Raw genomic sequence first — 6,000 nt, 5'->3', positions numbered from 1 at the left:
TTTAACGTTTATCTTGCTCTCTAGTTTATATATCAAGGTCGTCGACATTCGTTGCCCGGAAAAAAATCAATACTTTCTCGTCTGCGCACATCTCACAATTTACGAGATTGCACAAGGTCAGTTCGCTTCCAGTCACATAAGAATAACATGAATACTTATGAATAATTTCAAGTTAGAAATATGGTCGAGCATAAAAGGTCGTATGAAGCTTGCCTATAATGTAATTAAGACGCTCGTATGAAAATTATGAAACTCGCTTGCGCTCGTTTCATAAACATCCTCGCGTCTTAATTACTATCATTATAGGCTCGTTGCATAATGTACTATTTTTAAACTGTAAAAATATTTTTTTCATATAGCAGAAGGACAGTGTTTTACACATATTAATTTTCATTATTGTACAAGATACAGTAATGGAGGAAAAAAATGTTGAATATTTCCAAAATTTTACTGCTGTAAGCTGTACCTAACCCCTTAAAAATAGGAGGGGGGGCGAGGGACTCTACAGGTCGAACTTTTAGTTGGATAAGCGCTCGTCATTCGTGAGATATGTCTCGTTATCGCCGACGCCGGCGTCGGCGCCGACGACAGCGCTAGTGTGCAGCTGATCGTCACTGTTCTGTCAGTGAGAATGAGAATGTGGGGCGTGTGTTGGTGGGGAGGAGGCATCGAGATGGTTTATCACCACACATCTGCAGTGTAAGAGGTGCGTATCTTGTGAAATTAAACTTGTGTTTACTATCATAATATTACTCAACAATATTAGAGCGCCGTATATTTAATAGGAATATATATACAATTTTTCGGTACATTGATTTTCAAGAAAAGACCGCTCTGCTTTCCTCACCAAAGCTAAACTAAATTTAACTATGCTAGGTCAGGTTTGATTTGATTAATTCGATCTAGTCCGATAGTTTATTTTAGTAGCCATCGGCGTAGCTCAGTCGGTAGGCTCCTTTGCCTGCTGATTCGGACCTGCACTCAGGTGTGATTACCTGATTGAGTTTCTTCCTAGGTTTTCCCTAACTGTAAGGTGAATGTCAGGTAATCTATGTCAAATCCTCGATCTCATCTCACCAAATATCATCTTGCTTTTACCAAATCCATCGACACGCTAAATAACTTAATAGTTGATACAGTTTCGTTAAATAACCAACTAAAAAGTTTACTTTAGCTTTGGCGAAGAAGAGAGAGCGATCTGTTCTTGAAAATTACTTACTTTTCTATCTAATAAAATCATATAATAACATTATGTTTACAGGCTACTATTAGGCGAATGCAAGATTTTTCATTTCCAAGGTTCTATTATTACAGACTGAAAGAAAAATTTTGTAGTTTATTGTCAAAAGATTTGAATGATTTTTCTGTCTGAAATAAAACAAAGCGAACAAGAAGAATGAAATGGTTGCAGTCGTAATTTCATGCGTCATAATAAATTTGTAAAAAAATTGTATTTTCGTAATTAATTTCGTGTTTTTTTTTCTTAATTATATCAGGAAGATATAAACAATTCTTAGAATTGCAGATATTATTATTATTATTATTATTATTATTATTATTATTATTATTATTATTATTATTATTATTATTATTATTATTAAAGTAGTAGGGCTAACGTTTAACAATCCTTTATTATTCCTCACGTCCTATCTCAATATAAAATGGTGTATACCTTTCGAGTGACTGTGGAATATTGGGTTGAATGTATCAGAAATAAAACACGTCTGTATCCGATACCAGGAAACAAATCGAAAAATTCTAGCCAGAACATTCGTATCGATAGCAACAGACCTAACCTTAATTCAATCAATTAAAGCAGACTTCGACCGCAACAAAGGGCCTATGATCCGACTACTATGTCTTATCTTACCATTCTTATTACATAATAATCAGTGACGTGTATTACGTGAATGTAGCGCATGCATTGCGTATCTTAACATTTTTGTAGGATTTTTTTTTTTCGCTAATACATTTTCAAATTTTAAAAGTATAATTCTTTTTTGTTATTGTTCAATAACTTTTTATGTCGAAATTCAGTTTGGAGGTAGTTTCAAAAGTTGACTAGAAGTGGCGCTATAGTCATATCTACTAAATTCGTCAAGCAGTGAATATTACAAGGTAAGTCCGCGGGAAATTCGAACCAGTGCATGCATTTCGAATGTTTCTTTTTGTTTGTTTCTTTTCCCATTCATTGTACGACCTGATAATGAGATGACAGTCTTATGAGTTGATCTTTCACCGATACATAATATTGAATAATGTCACCATAGCTATGATGAAGGATAGACGTAAGTCCAAACTGATCAAAAACCACATTTTATAAAAACTAGAAAAAGAAGGAATATTTTCTCGGAAACTATTTGAGATAAAATAATGACATTTTGCACACTCCTTTATTATTGCATAGTGTAAATTCTCCTGCAGAAAAATTGTTTTTAGATGAATATTTAAAGAACTTTACTTTGGCAAAGCAGTACTACTACATTTTCTTTTAATTTATTTTGAAAAAAAAAATATTCAAGTTTTAAAATTCTGTCTGCAGGAATTTGTTACATACATAATGTAGAGCAGATTTCAAAATCATATCTTTAATAGATCATGAGAAAATAAATGTTCCTTATATTTTGTGATATCAGGTTACGTTCGTAATCAGGCTTGCTGACATGGTAAGGTCCTAGAAGGAAGAAAAATAAAGTGCATAAGATTTGCTGATGCTACGGCGTTATTAGCAGAAGTAGAGTTCTGCAGTAAAAGCACTGCTATATGAGTTGAGTTTTTAATGTATAAACCTGAGCCCCTCTAATAAACGAAGAACACACATTCTTATTCACGCAGTATCCATCCGTAAATACTAAATAAGAATTGGGAATATTCGATTAATATATAATATAATATAATATAATATAATATAATATAATATAATATAATATAATATAATATAATATAATATAATATAATATAAGGCAGCGTTTCTCAAACTATGGTCCGCGGACCACCTGTGGTCCCCGATGTCTGCTCTTGTGGTCCTTCAAAAAGGACAGAGGAAAAAATAAAATTCAAATGAATTGCGTATCACCTATAGCTGAAAATCTCAGAGTTTGGAAATGACACATGACAATCACCTTTCACTTTTTCTCCCAGTACTGGCATTTTATGAAATTTATTACCCTACCTGTCTACCGACTTCCCACTCTACTCTCAGCAACAAAAGAGGAATTTAAAGGACTATGAACGTGGTGTTTCTCGCCATCTTTTCCCTGCACATCAGCTGATGACATGTGGCTAAGTACATTGGCATATCTTCCAGATGTATTCACAAAACTAAACGAACTAAATATCTCTCTACAAGGTAATCTTTGATTGTTTTCAATGCGCATGAGAGAAAAGTGTTCGAGAGGAAACTTGGTTTGTGGGTCAATTCCGTAAAACAGAGGATTTTTTCACTATTTCCAACCCTAGAGACTTTTTTTGGTTGAAAATGATTTAGTTACTGGAAAAAAAAAAAATATATATATATATATATGTAATGACATATGTTCGCATGTCGAAACTCTGAGGTCACAATTTGAAACTAAACCAAGTAAATATGATGCATTTTCATGGTTTGCGATCCCTTTCATTGCGATATTGAAAATAACAAACTTTCATTGAGTGAAAGAGAACAGTTAATTGAACTCTCGACTTAAAATGAAATTCCAAGCGGAAGGTATGGTTAATTTCTGGACCTCATCACAAATAAAAAGAGAATATAGTGAACTGTACAATTGTGCTTTACAGATTAGAATTCAGTTTGCTTTTATGTATCTGTGTGAGAAAAGGTTTTCATCAGTAACTCTAATAAAAACAAAGTACCGAAATCGACTCGATGTATGTGACGATCTCCGACTTAAGCTTACCAGCACACTTCTAAATATAGAAATGTGCAAAAATCGGTAGGCTTATCCATCTCATTAATGTGAGTACCAACATTTATGTATTTTGTTTAGTTAATAAATTGAAGATTATCCAAACTCTAATAGCCTTGATTTATTAAAAAACGAAAATGAATTTTTTTCTATTAACATTAACTTAATTAGTTAATATTAATATAAAATTACTTGAATTAAATTAATTTTAATTAATTCATTCTGTTTTAAAATATAAATATACTGGTATTGAAATATACTACAAAAATTATAAATTTGCTTTCGAAGGGAACAAGAGTAAGGTGGTCCGCGGAACTGTTCTGACTTAAAGTGGTCCCTACTTCAAAAAAGTTTGAGAAACGCTGATATAACGGACAGAAAATTTATAACTTAAGAGGTTGATGCATGAGTGACAAAACTTAGGAAAGTGATAAAGTGAAAAGAGTGATAGTGACAGAAAAAACGGTAAGTCAAGGGAATAATAGTGAAAAAGTATAAGATACAAGTAATAACCAGAGAGTGATGATAAGTAAGTAGTGATACAAATATAATAAAGAAAGTGGGAATGCAAATGTAATGAAAGTGTAGAACCTACTTCGTCTGAAAATATACAGATGAGATTAATGGGGATAAGTAGTCAGTGAACGTTAGTGATTCAAGTGAATAAATAAGTTAACAACTATGGAAGAGCTCAACTATTGTAAACAATGTTGGGAACAATTAATAAGAGATTTGATTGTTTAGTTAAATTAGATTAGTAAGAATAAGATAGATAACTGGGAAAGGAAAGGGTAAATAGAAAAAGATGGAGGGATACAGAGATGAGTGACGTGATAGAAAAGTGATCAGGGTTATTTATAGGTAACAGAAGAATGATGAAAAAAACGTAAGCAGAATATGTATCCAAGGGAGTGATAGCACTGTATGCAGAAATGTGAAGGGCTATCACGACCGATGTAAACTGGTGGAATAATATAATATAATATAATATCGTAACCTGAATGCAAGAACTAGGTAACTTGATTTTTCCTATTTTGTGACATTGCCTATTTACTTATTTATTGCACTAAGGAATATGTCTCGTTTTCTTTCACCTATTTGTTATATTGGAAAATAGATGTCGCTGGTATCGTTCGATCAGTTACCTATAGTCGTGTCGCTGTTATTTCCGGTGTGACTCCTCCCCTTTGCTTACGTCTTAGGAAGTGAAGGCTCTATAAAGTCTAGGTAGGTAGTATTGTTCGCCATTTTTGTTCTTTCGTTGCCGAGCTACCAGATGAGGAATCTATTTGCTTCACCGTTAAACATTATCATGTTGTAGCTCCTATGATAATAAATCAAACGCACTGTAATTGAGCAAATAATTGAGCGGCAAATAACGTCCTCGTGTGATTTCTGCGAACGCCAACAAAAGAGCCAAAATGGCGGGCGATTATATTAATTATTTATCGAGCCATAGGAAATTCATTACATCATCAATAGCGAATGACAAGACGCACACGTTTAAATGTAGCCGACTTGCAACGTGATTGGCTGCCGGAAATAAGAGCGACGGGACTTTTGTTCTTGCATTACATTTTGTGCGATTTTTGCTATGCTATAAAAGAGATAACTAAAAAACGCAAATTTCGAGTTACGAGTTCTTGCATTCACGTGACGATATAATATAATATAATATAATATAATATAATATAATATAATATAATATAATATAATATAATGGAATGGAATGTGATATAATATAATATAAATGTTCAATAAAACGTAGCATAGAAGTAAACTTAACTATATTTTAATTTTTCAAATATTGGCTTATAAAATAAGGGATGACTCTTAATATTAACAACAGAGTGGGAGAAAGTTCTAAGGCCATAGTTGCTAGTAAACGGATGTTCTGCACAGACAGTACAGAATATTGCCATATTGGTATTGCCATATTGGTAATATAGTCGATGTCTCCGTGGATGGGCATTGAACCTCCAAGATAAAGTTAGGAACTGTGATACGAATTGTGTTGAAGCAATGTGTAATGTTGGGTGTTTTACGATGCTTTATCAACTGCTGTGGTTATCTAGCGTCTAAATAAGATGAAGAT

The 6,000-nt window shown here is 33.0% G+C and overlaps 1 protein-coding gene across 1 annotated transcript in view; it reads left to right on the top strand.

Moving 5' to 3' along the window:
* Positions 1 to 609: 609 nt before the first annotated feature.
* LOC138705942 (organic cation transporter protein-like) overlaps positions 610 to 6,000 on the top strand; it is a 67,216-nt gene continuing 61,825 nt past the window's right edge. The window contains exon 1 of the mRNA XM_069834753.1: positions 610 to 706. The gene's annotated coding sequence lies outside the window, so the exon portion shown is untranslated. The remainder of the gene's footprint in view (positions 707 to 6,000) is intronic.

The sequence above is a fragment of the Periplaneta americana genome, chromosome 1, assembly GCF_040183065.1.
Source record: "Periplaneta americana isolate PAMFEO1 chromosome 1, P.americana_PAMFEO1_priV1, whole genome shotgun sequence".
Taxonomy (NCBI): domain Eukaryota; kingdom Metazoa; phylum Arthropoda; class Insecta; order Blattodea; family Blattidae; genus Periplaneta; species Periplaneta americana.
This window is presented reverse-complemented; position numbering and strand designations above follow the sequence as displayed.